Raw genomic sequence first — 20,567 nt, 5'->3', positions numbered from 1 at the left:
GAATGTCAGGGATTCCTGCTCCAGGCGGCCGTCTACATCGAGATGCGACCACAATGTTTTCCTAGCGAACGAGCAAAGGTCGCGTTCTGATTCGCTGCTCACGGAAGAGCGCTAGCGTGGGCAAGAGCGCTCTGAGCGCAGCGAGCCCGGCCCTGACGTCATACGCCCGCGTTCACGAGTCATTTCGCCGAGGTATTTAGCACCGCCCCCGGGGATACCTCAACCGCTGATCAGCTGCTCAATCTCCACCAGGGGACAGACAGCGTTTGAGTTACAGCCTCCGCTTCCGCACTCTGGCGGCATCTGCTGGTTGGGATGAGAAAGCGCTGTTGGCTGTATACCGCAGAGGCCTAAATCAGGAGCTCAGGCTGGCGATGGCCACTTATGATGACTCTCTGGGGCTTGAGGCTTTTATTCAGAGATCCATCCGAGTCTCTCAACACCTGGCAGCCTGCAAATCCCCCGAGGTCGAACCAGCACAGGCTATGGCAGTACCAACAACTCCAGAACCAGAACCCATGCAACTCGGGTCACAGCGGCTGTCTCGGCAAGAAAGGGAGCGCGGTGGGCGGCTGGAGCTTGCCTCTACTGTGGAGAGAGGACATCGCGTGGCCCAATGCCCAGTGAGGCCTCCTCGTCGGACGGTGAGTACGGTCACCCTTTCTTCTGACATTACTCACCTGTCTCGCTCAGGGTCACCTTAGTAACCCCTGCTCTCTCTCTATCGGCTTCTGCCCTAGTCGACTCAGGATCCGCGGGGAACTTCATCTCCCAGGCGTGTCTAGAACGCCTCCAGCTACGCCGGCAGAGGGGATCCCAGGAACTGGCCGTCCAGACCATCCAGGGACGACCATTAGGGAAGGGCAAGGTGAAGTACTGTGCTCCACCTATTGTCCTCCAAGTCGGAGTGCTACACCAAGAAGAGATTCAACTGCTCGTACTGGAGGATTCGACAGTGGACGTGATCCTGGGTCGTCCCTGGTTAGCCAAGCACTCCCCCACTTGTTCCTGGGACCCGTGCGACATCCTGGAGTGGAGCCCCGCCTGCCGGCATAAGTGCTTACTTCCACTCCCAACTCCCCTCCGGACCGTCTTAACCCTGGCAGCTACTCAAGTGGAAGGAGCTCCCCAACCCGCTCAGGTAGAGATCCCGCATGAATACCGGGCCTTTTCTGGCGTCTTTAGTGAGGAGGCCGCCACTCAGTTACCCCCACACCGGCCGTGGGACTGTGCCATTGATCTAAAGCCGGGGCTAAGCTACCAAAGGCGGGTCTACCCCTTGTCAGCCCGGAACACCAAGCCATGGAGGGCTACATCCAACAGGCCCTCCGACAGGGCTTCATCACCCAGTCTTCCTCCCCGGCGGCCTCTAGCTTCTTCTTCGTGGCTAAGAAGGACGGGGGTCTGCGCCCTTGTATCGACTACAGGGGCCTAAATGCACAGATCGCCCCGCTTCCATACCCGCTCCCCCTGGTCCCAGCGGCCTTGGAAGAACTACGTGAGGCTCGCGTCTTTACCAAGCTGGACCTCCGAAGCGCGTACAACCTGGTGCGCATCCGCAAAGGGGACGAGTGGAAGACGGCGTTCATTACTCCCTCTGGTCATTATGAGTATCGGGTCATGCCGTATGGCCTTTCCATTGCTCCGGCGGTCTTTCAGAACTGTATGAACGAGGTTTTCCGTCCCTTCCTCCATCGGTTTGTAATTGTTTACATCGACGACATCCTGATCTACTCCAGGACGCTGCAAGAACACCACAAGCACGTCACCCAGGTCCTAGACCGGCTGCGAGAACACCGACTGTTTCTCAACCTTCCCAAGTGTGAATTCCATCGCCGGAGATACAGTTCCTGGGTTACAACATCAACGCAGCAGGCATCAGGATGGATGAAAGGAAGGTGATGGCCGTGCGGGATTGGCCCGTTCCACCTCAATCAAGGAACTCCAGAGGTTTCTTGGCTTCGCCAACTTCTACCGCCGGTTCATTGGAGGTTTCAGCCTGGTTTCCGCCTCACTCACGCCTCTCCTGCGAGGAAAAGCCAAGACTCTCTCCTGGACCCCGGATGCACAAAGGGCCTTCGAGGAGCTACGCACGAGGTTCTGTACCGCCCGCTTCTCCATCATCCTGACCCCAGCTCCCGTTTGTTGTCGAGGTGGACGCATCTTCCACGGGCGTGGGGCCACCCTCTCCCAGCATTCAGGGAATCCCCCTCGACTCCATCCCTGCGCCTACTTCTCAAAAAGCTGTCTCCAGCGGAACAGAATTACGACATCGGCAACCGGAACTCCTAGCCATCAAACTAGCCCTGGAGGAGTGGAGACACTGGCTGGAGGGGGCTGTCCATCCTTTTATAGTCATCACGGATCACAAGAACCTTCAGTACCTCCGTGAGGCCAAGCGCCTAAATCCTCGCCAGGCACGGTGGGCTCTCTTTACCCGGTTCAATTTCAGCATCACCTATCGGCCAGGATCAAAGAACGGCAAGGCCGATGCTCTCCAGGGTGTATGGACCTGAGGAACCCACCGAGCCTGGGCCTATCTTGCCTCCGACGATCATTCTGAGCCCGATCATATGGGAGCTAGACGAGAACATCCGCAGGGCCACACGAGGAGAACAGACGCCCCCTGGTTGTCCCGAGGACCGGACCTTTGTTCCTCCAGAGTGTCGACAGGCCTTACTTAGAGCAGTCCACGAAGTCCCCGGTTCAGGGCACCCAGGCAGGAGGCAGACCCTGCGTCTGGTTCAGGGACGATACTGGTGGCCAGGTATGAGCAACACAGTGGCCGAGTTTGTCCGAGGCTGCAACATCTGTGCCATCTCAAAAACTCCCCGACATCTACCAATGGGCAAACTCGTCCCCCTGCCTACTCCACAAAGGCCATGGTCTCATATCGGCATAGACTTTGTCACAGACCTGCCACGGTCGGAGGGTTTCACCTGCGTTCTCGTGGTCGTTGACCGGTTCTCCAAGGCCTGCCGCTTTGTCCCTCTCCGAGGCCTCCCCACAGCTCTGGAAACCGCGGAGGCGCTCTTCCATCACGTCTTCCGCAACTACGGCCTCCCTGAGGAGATAGTGTCTGACCGGGGCTCTCAGTTCACCTCACATGTCTGGAGGGCGTTTTTCCGGCTACTGGGAGTCACCGTCAACCTGTCGTCCGGTTACCACCCCCAGTCGAACGGCCAGACCGAGCGGAAGATCCAAGAGCTGGGGAGGTACCTGAGGTCATATTGCCATCAGGACCAGGAGGAGTGGAGCCGGTTCCTGCCCTGGGCGGAGTACGCCCAAAACTCGTTGCGCCAAGACACCACAGGTCTCACGCCTTTTCAATGCGTGTTGGGGTTCCAACCCCCACTGTTTCCCTGGTCCGACGAGCCCTCCAACGTGCCCGCTGTGGACCACTGGTTTCGGGAGAGCGTCCGGACATGGGATGCTGCACACACTCAGCTGCGCAGGGCAGTGAGGGAAACCCGGCGACATGCGGATGCACGAAGGTCGGAAGCCCCCGCTTACAGGCCCGGAGACTGGGTCTGGCTATCCACCAGAGATCTCCGACTGCGGCTTCCCTGTCGGAAGTTGAGCCCCCGGTACATCGGGCCGTTCAGGATTGAAAGGCAGGTCAACGAGGTGGCATACCGTCTGGAACTCCCGCCACAGTACCGGATACACCCCACCTTCCACGTGTCACTTCAAGCCACACCATCCACCGACTGCCCAACGCCCCAGCGAGGTCAGGCCCCTCCGCCTGAAGTGTTGGAACAACCCTCGGTCTATACGGCACGGGAGGTGCTGGACTCGTCGTCGAGGCAGGGTGCTGGAATACCTGTGGACTGGGAGGGCTACGGCCCTGAGGAACGGTCATGGGTGGCGAGGCAGAACATCCTGGATCCAGCGCTCCTAGAGGAGTTCCACGCTGCTCATCCGCTTCGGCCAGCGCCCCGGGGTCGGGGTCGACCCAGGCGCAGGGTTAGGGCGTCGGGAGCCGCCCCTGGGGGAGGGGGTACTGTCAGGGATCCACCAGCCACACCTTCACTTATCACCCAAGCCACTCTCCCACTTACTAATCAGCTACACCTGGCCCTCATCAGCTCCCATGCTATATAACCTCCGTCCCTCCACCAGCTCATTGTCCGTTCTACAGCTTAGGCGATAGAACACTGTCGGACTACTTTGCATTGTTTATTTGTTTTGCTTCTGCCTGATCACCGCTCTTACCTGGTTTAGCAAACCTGGGGTTTCCTTATTTTTGTGCTTTTCTCATTAAAAGCCTTGTGGAATCTACTTCGGTTTCCGGCACGTTCTTTGCCTGACAGATCCTTTCTGTGAATTTTTTTTTCTTTGTGAATGCAATGTGCTTCCGTAGATTTCAGTACTTTACATCACTATTTTTTGGACAACTTTTTACTTTCAATCATTAAATGTTTACACAAATATCTGTGTTTTTACTTTTATATTTGAATCGATTGACAGCCCTAATATTAATATGAGGTGAGGTCTGGTTACCAACATGACACTAAAACAGGTTGTAGTAATGCAGACCTGGGCAAACTACGAAATACCTAAATCACTGAAACAACACGGCAGAAACACAATTGTAATGACGCAATAAAATAATGCAGCCAGCGCACGGTTATCTGGATAAGAGCAACATGTCTGCGGTGTGCGGATAGCGATTTGCAAAACATGCAATGCTGAAATTTCAAGAGGGGATGTATCTGCAAAGAGTTTCTCCAAGTCGGGTTTAATTTATCACCTGAAATCCAAACATCCCGATTGCCATTCTAAATATGAGAAGAACGCGGCGCAGAAAAGTAAAGTCAATCCGAGCATGCGCACTCCGTCTGTAGAGGACGTTTTTGAAAAGGCAGGAAAGTTTTCCAGTGATGGTGCCAAGGCAAAAGGCATAACACAAAAAATTATGGATTTTGTTGCCTTAGATTAGTGGTCGCCAGTGGCTCGACGGGTTGATCTTTGAAACATTCCCCGTGGATCCTGAAAATAATAATAATTATAATATAATATTATTTATTACATGGCTCTTCTTAATGTTGTAGATTAGAACGTTCTATTCACTTGAATGGGCTTCCAAACATTCGGCGGTCAATTATTTTCGTTTAACAGACAGTTGCTAATAATAACTGACCGTTGATTGTTTGTCAATACTATGAATGGTAACAAGTAACTAACACAAATTTTTATTAATAAATAAAACACTTTTGTAATTAATTTATTGATTTTAGTGAGGTTAGTACACACTCATAGCCATAAATGCAATGGTTCTAATAATTGACAATCTTTTCTTTTGGTGTTTCAGTTTTCGGTTTTGGCCTTGGTTTCCTCATTTTTGGTTTTTGGTTTGGGCCAAGAATTTTCATTTCGGTGCATCCCTAAAATATTATCGTTGGTGTGGCCCTCTGACACAAATCTGGTTTCTCATGTGGCCCCTTGTAAAAATTTATTGCCCACCCCTGTAGTAATGGTTACTTTTTACTTAAGTATATGCCAGAGCCCAAACTTCTTTACTTTAACTTCAGTAAAAAAGTAGTCAGTACTGCAACTTACCAGAGTATTTTAAAACATGAGTATCTGTACTTTTATTTAAGTAAAGGACTTTTGCCACCTCTGGTTTGGTGTGCTCCTGACTGGTAAAGTGAGAGTGAACACCATGGTGAGATTGAAAGTGATCTCTCAAACCTTCAGAAAGAAGATTGTACATGTGGAGAACATTCAAAACAACTGCCAACATGCCCACGCAGAAGGCTCTTAATACTGTTAATGTGAAAGTGCATGCCTCTACAATCATAAAGAGACTACACAAGCTTAACTTTCATGGGAGGTGTGAAGGTGTGCTCAGATGCAGTGATGTAAAGCACGCCACCACTGAACTCTAGAGCAGTGGAGACGTGTTCTCTGGAGTGACGAATCTGGCTTTACTCTCTAGCAATGCCATGGATGAGTCTGGGTTTGGCGGTTAACAGGAAAACGGTACTTGTCTGACTGCACTGTGCCACGTATAAAGTTTGGTGGAGGGGGATTATGATGCAGGGTTGTTTTTCAGTTTGCTCAGCCACTTAGTTCCAGTGAAAGGAATTCTTAATGCTTCAGCATACCAAGACATTTTGGACAATTTTATGCTCCCAACTTTGTGGGAACAGTTTGGGGATGGCTTATTCCTGTTCCAACATGACTGCATACCAGTGCACAAAGCAAGATCCATACAGGCTTTGATGAGTCAGTTTGGTGTGGAAGAACTTGACTGGCCTGCACAGACTCATGACCTCAACCCTAAAGAACACCTTTGGGATGAATAAGAGCGGAGACTGTGATCCAGGCCTTCGCATCTAACAGCAGTGTCTGACCTCACAAATGCGCATGGGCGTAAATTTCATTTAACAGTAGGGGGGGACAATAAATATAAAAATTTTCATGAGCAATTTTTGAAGGGGGACACAAATAATACAGTCAAATTGTACTTATAAAGACACAGTCTTTTTCTCAGGTTTAATGACAAAGCAAAACAAGGAATTAAAAAAGGTTTACATTTTTATTTAAAATTAATTAAGACACTTAAGAACAGAATAGAAATTGATTAAACAAAAAGCTACACTGGGATCAGTTCGGATGTAGCACAGTGCTCATTTAGTAAATGCAATATGCTAATTGTGAGTTAATGTTAAGTTAACATTATACCAAGTCGTCCCAAATAAAACACTGCATGGGAAACGGCTTTGGTGTTTTAGTGTCAGTGCATCACTAATCAGCATTTTTACTAATTTATGAATAAGTCTGCATCAACAACATTAATGAGAATCGCTTTATTTACAGTAAATAAAATACCCTAGTTAATGGAGTTGAACATTAATTGAGCCGCAGACACACACCTGAGTCGTGTATGTTGAGTAGGTGAGATGAAGTAGGAAAGCAGGCAGTGGGTCAAACCACTGTGAGGAAGAGGAGGGGGAACTCAACTGTTTCAAAATGCATTTTTTGCGGGGGTTTTTTCTACTTACACAATTATTTAAGTATACATACATATATTTTTCACCATAGAGAGTGCGATATTTTTTAAATATTTTTTTGGGGGGGTCAATCCTCGGATGGGGGGGGACATGTCCCCTCCGTCCCCCCCGGGATTTACGCCCATGCAAATGCGCTTCTGGAAGAATCGTCAAAAGTTCCCACTCCTAAACCTTGTGGAAAGCCTTCCAGGTAGAGTTTCCTAAAAGGAAACCTTTGCTGTCTAAGAAAAACATGAACGCCAGTCTGAAGTTTGCTAGAGAGAAAATAGACAAAGACCAGGACTTAGTTATTATAATGTTCTTTGGACAGATGAGTCTTAAATTGAACTATTTGGACACTGGAGCAGAAAACCAGTTTGGAACACAGGTGAGGTGCGTTTTTTTCGTTTCCGTTCAGAAATTGAATTGGTCTAATTTTATGTCGCTCAGTTTTTTGGCTTGAAGTTTGTGAAACTGGGAAAAACCCAGGAAAAATTCATAAATTAGCTGCTTTGTTTTTTAAGCCGCGGGGGGTCAAAGCGTAGGAAAAAAATAGTGGCTTATAGTCCAAAAAATATGGTATATAAAATATATATTTTGAATGTAGGGTAAGTTGTAGGAAAGTATTAGTTTTAAGAAACTCAATTATTTTCATTCATATTTATTTATTAAATATCGCACAGTATCGTGATGTGGTATTCTTGTCTCTGGAAAAACTGCTTGAAATTTTACACACACTAAATCAGTGTATTTAGTGCCAGCTTTTAAAACGTGCTCTACTACTCCAAGTGGCCACTGTGGAGGGACTTTTGACCATACTGTATATAAATAAAAAATAATAATAATCAATTTTAAGTTACTTTTTGAAAAAAACGGTAACCACACTGCACAGTGTTTTCTTCATGTTTTAGTTTTCTTTGGCCAGATTTGTTTTGTTCCTGCATGAAAATGCTACAGAATTCAGCTTATGTCCAGCTTCAAGAATTTCTCTTAAAAGGAAAAAATCCTGTCAATTCAACATAGCAAGGAAGTAAATGAATAAAGGATGGAAGAAATTAAGACATTTGTTAAATTAGGCTGAAATAAGACAGCTATGTAGATCATATCTTTAGAAATATTAAATCAAATCAAATTTTAATAGTAATAAACAGTATAAATAAAATAAATAGTAATATTAAATGTGAAACACATACATCTATATTACCCGAATAGGGTCTAAAAAAATGTAAACTATTATTAAACTATTATTTCATTTGTGCCAATTTAATTGATTACTGTATTTTTCGGACTATAAGCCGTTACTTTTTTCCCACATTTTGAACCCCGCAGCTTAAACAACGAAGCGGCTAATTTATGGATTTTTTCCTGGGTTTTTCCCGGTTTCACAAACTTCAAGCCAGAAAACTGAGCGACATAACATTAGACCAATGAAATTTCTGAACGGAAATGAAAAAACGCACTTCACCTGTGTTCTGAGCTGCACGGCTTTGGGAGAAAAACTTCCACCGGTGGCGCACGACGACGACAAAAGATAAACTCCCCAGAGAAATACAGTGGTACCTTGACCTACGAGTTTAATTCGTTCGGTGGACTAGATCGTATCTCAATTTGCTCGCACATCAAATCAGTTTTCCATATTGAAAATACTTAAAATGGCATTAATCCGTTCCAACCCTCAAAATGACACCCCATTTTTACGTTTCATGTTATTAAATTGGAAAATACATTTCTAAATAACAAATCTTGTATAAAAACATAATAGAAAGAGTATGTAAAGATATAAGAAGGTTTTATTCAGTGTATTTGGAGATGAGATAACACTGAATAAAACCTTTTTTGAAGCTAACGAAAACGCCGGTGGAGGTGTGTGTGTGTTGGGGGTAGAGGCGATAAGCGGAGGCGGAGGGAAAACTAGTTTTCCTGTACACAACGTATCCCTAAACTTTAATTTTTACTTTTTCTTCTTTGCTTATCTTAATTTTCGTCACAATGTTCGCTTTCTGGCTTCGCTTCGCCATCTAGCAGCGGCGTCTCGAGCTTGTACCTCAATTTTTTGCTTGCGTAACAAAGCAAAAAAAAAAGACAGAGTGACCGCTCATACCTCGGAAAACTCGTACATTAATTAACTAGGTCAAGGTACCACTGTAGTTGTGAAAGGAAGGAGAAAGACAGTGAACTATGACTTACTTGGTAGGCTACTGTTTAGATACAAGCTGTTGTAACGTGTTGAGTCTGGGTCAAGGGAGAGCTCGGTAACTCCAGTTGCAACAGAAATCATATAAGCACAGACAGGTTTGCAAAACTTGTGCTTTTTTTTTTGTTTTTTTGGCAACAGCGTTATGGGTTAGTCAAAGAAACTTAGAAAACGAGCATCAGAAAATAATAAGGACATAATCCTCGGTCTCCACACACGCAGTAATACGAGGAGAATGCAGTGGCATGCTATTCCCAAAATACCGCTATGCTCCTAATAGAAGCGCAACATATTGCATTTAGTGTCTTTCGTTAAAGCCTGTGTAAAGTTCATTAGTTTCAGTCTAGACACCTGCGGCTTATAGACTGGTGCGGCTTATTTATGTTAAAAATAAAAATCTTTGTCAAATTCAGTGGGTGCGGCTTATATAAGGGTGCGCTATATAGTCCGGAAATTACGGTACTCAGTTTAATCAATTTATGTTATGTATCATGTTAATCTGTTTCAGAAGGGTCAAATTAATGCCATGCATCAAGCAAAGTAAACATCTAAGGAGATTGCTGAAACGATTAATATTGGGTTAAGAACTGTCCAACACATTATTAAGAACTGGAAGGATATTGGGGAGCCATCATGTTCAAGGAAGAAATAGGGTTGGAAAAAAATCTTGAATGATCGTGATCGGTGAGCACTTAAATGTTTGGTGAAATCAAATCAGAAGAAAAACAACAGTAGAAATCAGGGCTATCTTTAATGGTAAAAGTAGTAGCATTTCCACACGCACAATGCGAAGGGAACTCAAAGGATTGAGACTAAACAGCTGTGTAGCCTTAAGAAATGCTTATCAGTGATGCTACTTGGAAAAAAAGGCTTCAATTTGCTAGGGAGCATTATGATAAACTCTGGAGCAAAGGAAGAAGGTCATGTGGTCTGATCAGTTCAGATTTACCCGGTTCCAGAATGATGGGCGCATCAAGGTAAGAAGAGAGGCAGATGATTTGATGCATCAGTCATGCCTAGTGCCTACCGTACTAGCTTGTGGTTATAATAATATATATGTATATATAAGGAACAGCTGGAGGACCAATTTGCAACTTATTAGGTCAATTGGCAACATGATTGGGTATAAAAAGAGCCTCTCAGAATGGCAGTGTCTCTCAAAAGTCAAGATGGGCAGAGGATCACCCATTTCCCCCATGCTGCGGTGAAAAATAGTGGAGTAATATCAGAAAGGAGTTTCTCAGAGAAAAATTGCAAAGAGTTTGAAGTATCATCATTTACAGTGCATAAGATCATCCAAAGATTCAGAGAATCTGGAACAATCTCTGTGCGTAAGGGTCAAGGCCGGAAAACCATACTGGATGCACGTGATCTTCGGGCCATTAGACGGCACTGCATCACATACAGGAATGCTACTGTAATGTAAATCACAACATCGGCTCAGGATTATTTCCAGAAAACATTGGCCGTTGCCGACTAAAACTCTATAGGTCAAAAAAGAAGCCATATCTAAACATGATCCAGAAGCGCAGGCGTTTTCCCTGGGCCAAGGTTTATTTAAAATGGACTGTAGCCAAGTGAAAAACTGTTCTGTGGTCAGACGAATCAAAATTTGAAGTTCTTTTTGGAAAACTGGGACGCCATGTCAACCGAACTAAAGAGGACCAGGACAACCCAAGTTGTTATCAGCGCTCAGTTCAGAAGCCTGCATCTCTGATGGTATGGGGTTGCATGAGTGCGTGTGGCATGGACAGCTTACTCATCTGGAAAGGCACAATTAATGCTGAAAGGTATATCCAAGTTCTAGAACAACATATGCTCCCATCCAGTTGCATCTCTTTCAGGGAAGATCTTGCATTTTACAACATGACAATGCCAGACCACATACTGCATCAATTACATCATCATGGCTGCGTAGAAGAAAGATCCGAGTACTGAACTGGCCAGCCTGCAGTCCAGATCTTTCACCCATAGAAAAATTTTGGCGCATCATAAAGAGGACGATGCGACAAAGAAGACCTAAAACAGTTGAACAACTAGAAGTCTTTATTAGACAAAAATGTGAAACATTCCTATGCCTAAAGTTGAGCAACTTTTCTCCTCAGGCGCCAGATGTTTGCAGACTGTTATAAAAAGAAGAGGGGATGCCACACAGTGGTAAACATGGCCTTGTCACAACTTTTTTTTAGATGTGTTGATGCCAAGAAATTTTAAATCAACTTGTTTTTCCCTTAAAATTATACATTTTCTCAGTTTAAACATTTAATATGTCATCAATGTTGTATTCTGAATAAAATATTGAAATTTGAAACTTGCACATCATTGCATTCTGTTTTTATTCACAATTTGTACAGTGTCCCAACTTATGTTTATACACACACACACACAATTATATATATATATATATATATATATATATATATATGTATATATATATATATATATATATGTATGTATATATGTGATAGGATTGGCGAGTCCCTTCCTGCTTCCGGATTGGTCGGTTGATGTGCTCATTGATTGTCCTATCATTGGGCATGGGGGATGTATAAATTTGGCTGGGGAGCATTTTGTTGTCATGGGTGTTACGCCCCTGTCTGCATCATCGTGAGTCGCCAGTCAGAGCTGTCTGTTTGGGTAAACCTTGCGGCTGGTGTTGGGTTGACGTGTTTTCTCGCGGCAGGTAAGTGAAACGGCTATAATGCTTTTATTTCTTGTGGAAGACTGCGTATGTAATTCCTATGCGTCTGTGTTGGCGTATAGTCCGAGGTGAGCCGGAGAGAGAGCGGCGTTAATAATACCGACAGTGCCTGCCTTTACACGTTGTACCATTGTGTGGTAGATCTATTAAATCGAGTGAGCCTACGGGTGCACAGAAGTGCTGTGTACGCGATTTCTGGGAAGACCCCACACACGGTATGTTCTAAGTTCTAACCGTGCTACATTTCCAAATAGTGGGTTGTATTAACTTGTTAAATTGATTATAGATCGTGTTGTCTCATCGGCGGTTCTTGTTCCCCCTGTGCACTATAATCTCAGATCGACAGAACGAGCCTGCAGCTTTCGGGCTTACCCTTATAGTAACCTGTGTTTCCGGATCACTCATCCCAATGGTATGTGTTTTAAAGGTAATAAACATTTCGCATGTATGGTGAGTTGTTTAACGTTCTATTTTAATTTTATTACAGATTTGCGCTTCTATGGGTGACTAACGTGGAATTATCGCCCAGGAGGCGCTGTTGCTTTGCTTATAATTTAGCGTGTGTGTGTGTGTGTGTGTGTGTGTGTGTGCGTATCTAAAGCTTATTGGTTGCTTTTTGGGTTTTGGGGCCCTTTTTCTTTTGTGTTTACATTTGAATGTTAAAGGTTTGTTTTGTTTTTGTTTAATGTTTCTTGAACTATTTTGTTGGTATTATTTTTACATTTTGTATCTTGAGTTATTTTGTTTACCAAAGAGGGATTAATATCACTCTTTTCCCTTTTGGTCTTGTCCCTTTTTAAGTTTATGTATATAGGGGGTGAAAGGCACAGCAAAGAGTTAAAGGTGCCCTCACCTCCTGTGTGTTACTTGTGCACACTATCCATATGTTTGTGACCTGCACAGTATCCCATCAGTGGCCTTTTGACCTTTCTTATGTGTAACCCTATCCGTTTGTGGTTACAGGAGCCGAGTGCCGAAGGCGGGGTGGATTGTGGTGGTGGTATTGCTTCACGAGTGCTGTGCTGTGTGCAGTGGTGTGTGTGAGTGTCTACACAGGTGCAACCAAAAGTTGTGTGGTGCTGTGGAGGCCGATTAGTGCCCTTGATCCCCGTTGTTACGCCTTGGCTCCTGCATCCACATCTATAAAGGTGTCTGAGGATTTAAGTTATCTGTGTTATGGTTGAGTAATTCCTGTTTTTGGTTTTTCATTAGGTGCATCAGATACTTTTATCGTTAATAAAAATCCATACTAATTTTACCCACGTCTTCCGCTGATTCCTTATACACGAACCTGTGTTGCCTAAGTGCAAGTTATTTTCCCTGGCCAAGTGCCAGGGTGGCGTAGTCGCTACATTTCCTTCCGTCAGCCCTCGGTGTGTCATGCCACATTATATATATATATATATATATATATATATATATATATATATATATATATATATATATATATATATATATATATATATATACACACACACACACACACACACACACCGTAATTTCCGGACTATAAAGCGCACCCAAATATAAGCCACACTGAATTTTAGAAAGATTTTTATTTTGAACATAAATACGCCGCACCTGTCTATAATCTGCAGGTGCCTACATTGAAACTAATTAACTTTACACAGGCTTTAAAGAAAGACAGTGCCTGTTACACGGCTTGTATCTAAACATTAGCCTACCAAGAAAGTCATTGTTCACTGTCTTCCTCCTTCCTTTCACAACAACTTCTCTTGAGTTTTTCTCTTGGCATCGTTGTGCGTTTAAAAATCACCATCGGTAAAGCTTTTCTCCCGATGCCGTGCAGCTCAGAACACAGGTGAAGTGTGTTTTTTCATGCCCGGTTGTTTTCAGCGTGACGAATGATTCGCCTTTTCTGTTGACAGTCCGAGTGAGAGGCAGGTCAAACGTCAGAGGAACCTCATCCATATTTATGATGTGGTGCGGCCCGATTCAGTGGGCGCGCAACCGATTTAATATAAAGAGATTCATTGGTTGACCTTAAACCGTTCGTCACTTTCATTGGTCTAATTTTATGGGGCTCAGTTTACACAGGTGAACACAACATGCGGTTTTTAAATGAAGGTTTTTTTAATTGAAACAGAATACAAAAACCTGTGTGAAAAAGTGTTTGCCCCCCTGTTAAAACTGTTATCACACCTGAGTTCAATTTCTCTAGCCACACCCAGGCCTGATTACTTCCACACCTGTTTGCAATCAAGAAATCTCTTAAATAGGACCTGCCTGACAAAGTGAAGTAGACCAAAAGATCCTCAGCTAGACATTATGCCGAGATCCAAAGAAATTCAGAAACAAATTAGAACGTAAGTAATTGAAACCTATCGGTAAAAGCCATTTCTAAAGCTTTGGGACTCCAGCGAACCACAGTGAGAGCCATTATTCACAAATGGCAAAAACATGAAACAGTGGAGAACCTTCCCACGAGTGGCCGGCCGACCAAAATTTCCCCAAGAGCACAGAGACGACTCATCCAAGAGGTCACAAAAGACCCAACAACAACAGCCAAAGAACTGCAGACCTCACTTGCCTCAGTTAAGGTCAGTGTTCATGACTCTACCATAAGAAAGAGACTGGGCAAAAATGGTCTACATGGCAGAGTTCCTAGATGAAAACCGCTGCTGAGCAAAAAGAACATAAAGGCTCGTCTCAGTTTTGCCAGAAAATATCTTTATGATCCCAAGACTTTCGGGAAAATACTCTGTGGACTGATGAGAGAAAAGTTAGGTGTGTCCCATTACATCTGGCAGAAAAGTAACACCGCATTTCAGAAAAAGAACATCATACCAACAGTAAAATATGGTAGTGGTAGTGTGATGGTCTGGGGCTGTTTTGCTGCTTCAGGACCTGGAAGACTTGCTGTGATAAATGAAATTATTAATTCTGCTGTTTAATGTTTTAATGTCAAAGTCCTGACCTAAATCTATTTGAGATGCTGTGGCATGACCTTAAAAAGGCAGGTTATGCTCGAAAACCCTCCAATGTGACTGAATTACAATACTTCATAGATGAGTGGACCAAAATTCCTCCACAGCGCTGTAACAGACTCATTGCAAGTTATTGCAAATGCTTGTTTGCAGTTGTTGCTGGGTGGCCCAACCAGTTATTAGGTTTAGGGGCAAACACTTTTTTACACCGGGCCATGTAGTTTTGGATTTTGTTTTCCCTCAATAATAAAAACCTTAATTTTAAAACTGCATGTTGTGTTCACTTGTGTTATCTTTTACAAATATACAAATATTTAAATTAGTTTGATGATCTAAAACTTTAAAGTGTGACAAACATGCAAAAAATAGTAAACCAGGAAGACTTTTTCACACCACTGTATGTATATATATATATATATATATATATATATATATATATATATAAAAAGTATAAATATAAAACACATACTAATTAAATTAAATTCATTTTTATTTGTATAGCACTCTTAACAATGAACATTGTCTCAAAGCAGCTTCACACAGATAATGTGGTGATCAAAAATTAATTTGTTCTTTATAAGTGTAAGTTTGCCCTGGCCGGTGGCGACTGTGGCAAGAAAAAACTCCCCGAGATGGCAAAGGAAGAAACCTTAAGAGGAACCGGACTCAAGAGGGAACCCATCCTCGTCTAGATGTCAGTTTGACCAAATGTCCATTTATTGCAGATATACGATATTGCGGGGTACAGTGATGGTGATCAGAAGCAAACTGTAGTCCTGAGTCAATGTAGCAGACTGTTGACATTAACTATAGTCCAAATCCATCCTCAAAGCTCCCGTTCTTACTCCGGAATTTTATGGAACCACCCAAGGGGTTGATGAGAAACCGTCCCCAGCTGCACAGAGTGGCCTCCAATTAAAGAGAACACTATCCAGAGGCAGGCCTGGACGAAGTGGGAAAATCCACGGAGGGAAGAGGGGCAGGAACAGATGATACTAGTACTAGTTACTAGTATTACATACTAGTTGCTACAACAATTAATCAATATAATTGATAATCGATAATGTTATTTGTAGACAACAAATGGCATTATCGATTAGTTGGGCTGCTCAAGTTATGTATTTTTTTCTATCCTGCTTGCTTGCTGCTCAAGTTCTGGGTTAGCGTGACACTTGCGAAAATGTTGGACAGTACAGGGTCAGCCGGCAGCAGGAAAACTGTGCGTCCTAAGTCATCTAAGACATGGGAGAATTTTATAATAAACACAACAAAGAAAACTGTACCTGGAAGTTATGCAAAGCGGAGCTTGTGTGGGATCTAAGTACCACATTGATGCACGAGCACACGAAATGAAAACACACTGGTGTCACGGATGTAGGTGATGCATCAACACGGTAAGCAAAAACTGTATATCCTTATCATGTGAAAATGGTATAGTTTAATGAAGTGCTACTGTGTAAACTGTTCGTTTGTATCTTCGGCACAGTCGCACTGGATCTGTTCTGGCATGACTCGTGAGCATTAGGTTGCAAAATCACCACGCTTGTGCCATAATGATGGATTCAATTAAAATGGTGCCAACAAACACTACATCTAAAAGCAGCAAATAACTGCAGTAGTAAACAAATACATTTTTTAGTCACTGTTGTGGTTTTCAGCAAATGCTTATGCATTTGTACACCAATGCATACATTTCCCTTTTTTTTTTTAATCAAGCCTGTTATTTTGCTGCATTTCTCCATTCCATTCTCTTTTTATAGAATTTTATATTTCTCTATTTATTTGTCTACTACAACAGTTAAATTATCTGTTTTTAAATGTCATGAACTGTGGCTTTACTACATTCTAATGCATGTTTTTAATGTTTGTATATTTAATGTATGTTTATCATTTAATTATACACAATTTTATTAATTATGTATGCTGGATCCTTATATCTTCACAAATGGACAAAATATCTGATTTGTATTTAAACAAAAATTGTCAAAACAATGTTGTATTAAATTTTATATAGATTTTTTTAAGCATGGTTGTCAACTTGCCATCAGCAAGTTTACACAAATTGCTTCACCTTTCATTCTCAAATGCTGTGGGTTTTTTTGTTTTTTTTGGTCTGTTTTTTACAAAAAATTTGAACAAGGAGAAATCCCCAACAAGAAGCCACTATAAGCATTAAAATGTCTAAATTAAATATAGTAAAACTCACTATGTGGCTACACTAACAAATTCCCTGAATTAGGGTTTTATATAATTTTAATAAGCGAAATGTCCACTTAAATTCTTTTAATACAAATGAAAAAATGTAAAAAAATAAAAAAAATAATTAATTAATCTAATAAAATAATCGTCCAAAATTACACAATACAATAAAAACATGCATTTATGACTACACTTTGCCACCTATGGGAAGGGCATCCGTACCTGACCTCTGCAGAAGCATCCAATTGCACCAAGTCTGGCTTGACAGACAGGAGCACGTGCCCAGTGGCAGGTAAGGCAACGCCCCTTACCCGAGTGAATAAGGCACCTGCATGTGCTACCTCTCCTCAGTAAGCATATTCGCTTCTCGTGCAGCAAGCGGGGCAAACTTGGTGGATCTCTCCACTCGATGTTTCAGAGAACCGGGGTTACGAAAGTAACCTATTGTTCTCTTTCATCATCTCGTGTTCCAGATCCACCTATGGGAGATATAGACAACTCCGCAATTGCCCAATACACTCACAGCGAGGCCCTGTAAGCCAGAGGATGGTCAAACAGGTGGTGCACGGCACGTCACAAAGCATCAGAATTAACATACTGCGCGGGATAAAAAACCCAGCCACGAATAAAAACCACGACATGTGGTAACACGCATGTTCGAACTCCGCTGATGACCAACGAGCGGGTCGCCTGCAGGAAGGAGAACATGTTTATAGACATGTGAATGGACCAACCTGGGTGTCAGGAAAAGGGGAGACTATATGCCTGAAACATACATCACTAGGCCTGTAGACAGCAGTGTAATTATAACAGACAATTACAAAGCTTCAATCCTATTCATGAGAATGACTTAATTTCATTAATTTCCTCATCAAAATCATCAACCTGCATTTTCCATTCCTTGCCTAAGTTTCTTTAAACAGATAACTCCAGAGATAATTGAAAATGTTTTAAAAATAATAAACTCTTCCATTAGCACTGGTTATGTACCAAAATCCTTCAAACTGGTAGTTATCTACTCCCTAATTAAGAAACCTGACCTTGACCCATGTCAGCTGTCCAACTACAGACCAATATCAAATCTCCCCTTTATATCCAAAATTTTAGAAAAGGTTGTAGCACAGCAGTTATGTTCACACCTACTTATGAATAACATTTTTGAAATGTATCAGTCAGGATTCTGGCCTCATCACAGCACAGAGACGGCGCTAGTTAAGGGGTAAATGACCTGTTATTGGCCTCTGATCAGGGTTTTGTCTCCTTACTTGTTTTGCTCAACCTTAGTGCAGCTTTTGACACCACTGATCACACTATACTACCTGCTAGACTTGAGAACGTTGTTGGAATGAAGGGAACAGCTCTCGCTTGTCTCAGGTCTTATTTGACTAATCGCTATCAGTTTGTTGATGTAAATGGTGAGTTCTCCACACTCTCTGAGGTAAAGTTTGGTGTTCATCAAGGATCTGTCTTAGGCCCTCTGCTTTTCTCTTTATATTTGCTGCCTCTTGGTGAAATTATTCATAAACATGGGATTCGCTTGCATTGCTATGCTGATGACACACAGCTGTATATTTCAGCAAAGCCAGATGAGAGCGATCAGCTTAACAATGTTGAGAAGTGTGTAAAGAACATTAGACAGTGGATGCTTGATAACTTTTTTCTGCTCAACTCAGATTAGACGGAAGTACTTTTACTAGGACCACATGCAGCTAGAAGCAAACTTTCCAAATACGTAGCATCTCTGGATGGTGTTTCTGTTTCAGCATGTACGGCTGTCAAAGACCTTGGTGTTATTATTGACCCTAGTCTTTTCTTTGAGTCTCACGTGAATAATATCACCAGGCTTGCCTTCTTTCACCTTAGAAATATTGCTAAAATTAGAAATATGATGTCGTTACAGGATGCAGAAAAACTAGTTCATGCTTTTGTTACTTCTAGATTAGATTACTGTAACGCTTTACTGTCTGGGTGTGAAAATAAGTGCATAAATAAGCTTCAGTTAGTTCAGAATGCAGCAGCAAGAGTCCTCACTAGATCTAGGAAATATGACCACATCACCCCTGTTTTAATCAGTCTACACTGGCTCCCGATTAAATCTCGCATTGATTATAAAATACTACTACTGACGTATAAAGCACTTAACCGTCTCACACCGCAGTCTCTGAGTGAACTTCTGTACCAATATCCACGCCTACTTAGATCAAAAGGTGCTGGCTATCTGTTGGTTCCTCAAATAATGAAGACTACAGCAGGGGGCAGATCTTTCTCTTATAAAGCCCCACAGATATGGAACAGCCTTCCAATCAGTGTTCGGGACTCAGACACAGTCTCAGTGTTCAAGTCGAGGTTGAAAACATTTATATTAACATATATATATATATATAATATATATATATATATATATAATGTGTTTTTCTTAGGTAAAAGCTCAGATCTGGAGGGAACATGGATATAGAGTGTTTGGTGAACTGGGATATTTGTATGCTGTCATCCCCTCACTCTCACACGTTCACTCAGGTTTGTTGACGGTGGTGTGGTGGGTCGTCTCTTATCCCAGAGATCCTTCATGTCTGTATTACCTTCTGGTTCTCCCTTTTAGTTATGCTGCCATAGCGAGCCTTGCTGGAGTCCAAACTGCACAGTGACATTAACTTTCATACAACAATAAGGACACTTAATAATTCATATCCTTCTCTTCCTGTCACCCTCTCTCTCTCTCTCTCTCTCTCTCTCTCTCTCTCTCTCTCTCTCGGTCGAGTTAAACTTGCTCCTGAGGCTCCAGTGACCATTGTTCCTGCCCCTCTCCCCTCCGTGGATCTTCCCACTTCGTCCAGGCCTGCCTCTGGATAGTGTTCTCTTCGACTTCTCTTCCACTCTGTGCAGCTTGGGACGGTTTCTCATCAACGCCTTGGGTGGTTAAATGAAATTCCAGAGTAAGAACGGGCGCTTTGAGGATGTATTGAACTGTAGTTAATGTCAACAGTCTCCTACACTGACTCAGGACTACAGATTGCTTTTGATCACCATCACTGTACCCCGCAACATTGTATATCTGCTTCAGATGGACATTCGGTGCAACCCAGATGAGGATGGGTTCGCTCTTGAGTCTGGTTCCTTGAGAGGAACCAGACTCAAGAGGGAACCCATCCTCATCTGGGTTGCACCGAATGTCCATCTGAAGCAGATATACAAACTGCTTCGAACTCGGGGAATCCTATCTCTAAGAAACCTCTCAAGGGTTAGGGGATTCCCCGAGTTCGGCGGGGCCCAAGAGATGAAGAGCTGGTCGCTTCTTCGAAAAGAGTTTGTCCTGTCCATGTAAACCCGTAGGGCACAACCCATTCAACCTCTGGTCCTCCGCAGAGGAAAAAGGAGGAGGATGAAAGGCAGAGAGCTCAATCACCTCACCAGTGAAAGCTGGAAAGCATTTAGGCATGAAGGCCGGTTTAGGCCTAAGCAAAACCTTATCTCTATTGAACGAGAATTTGGTGTACGAGGAACGAACCGATAGCGCATGCAAATCACTG

At 43.3% G+C, this 20,567-nt stretch overlaps 1 protein-coding gene and 1 long non-coding RNA gene across 3 annotated transcripts in view; one reads left to right on the top strand and one right to left on the bottom strand.

Moving 5' to 3' along the window:
* The window catches only part of skib (v-ski avian sarcoma viral oncogene homolog b), a 94,271-nt gene that overhangs the window by 48,314 nt on the left and 25,390 nt on the right, over positions 1 to 20,567 (bottom strand). The window lies entirely within an intron of this gene.
* LOC124402250 lies at positions 11,788 to 12,821 on the top strand. Its single transcript, XR_006928688.1, has 3 exons — positions 11,788 to 11,875; positions 11,956 to 12,108; positions 12,232 to 12,821. It is a non-coding gene; the product is annotated as an uncharacterized LOC124402250 (long non-coding RNA).

The sequence above is a fragment of the Silurus meridionalis genome, chromosome 19, assembly GCF_014805685.1.
Source record: "Silurus meridionalis isolate SWU-2019-XX chromosome 19, ASM1480568v1, whole genome shotgun sequence".
Classification (NCBI taxonomy): domain Eukaryota; kingdom Metazoa; phylum Chordata; class Actinopteri; order Siluriformes; family Siluridae; genus Silurus; species Silurus meridionalis.
This window is presented reverse-complemented; position numbering and strand designations above follow the sequence as displayed.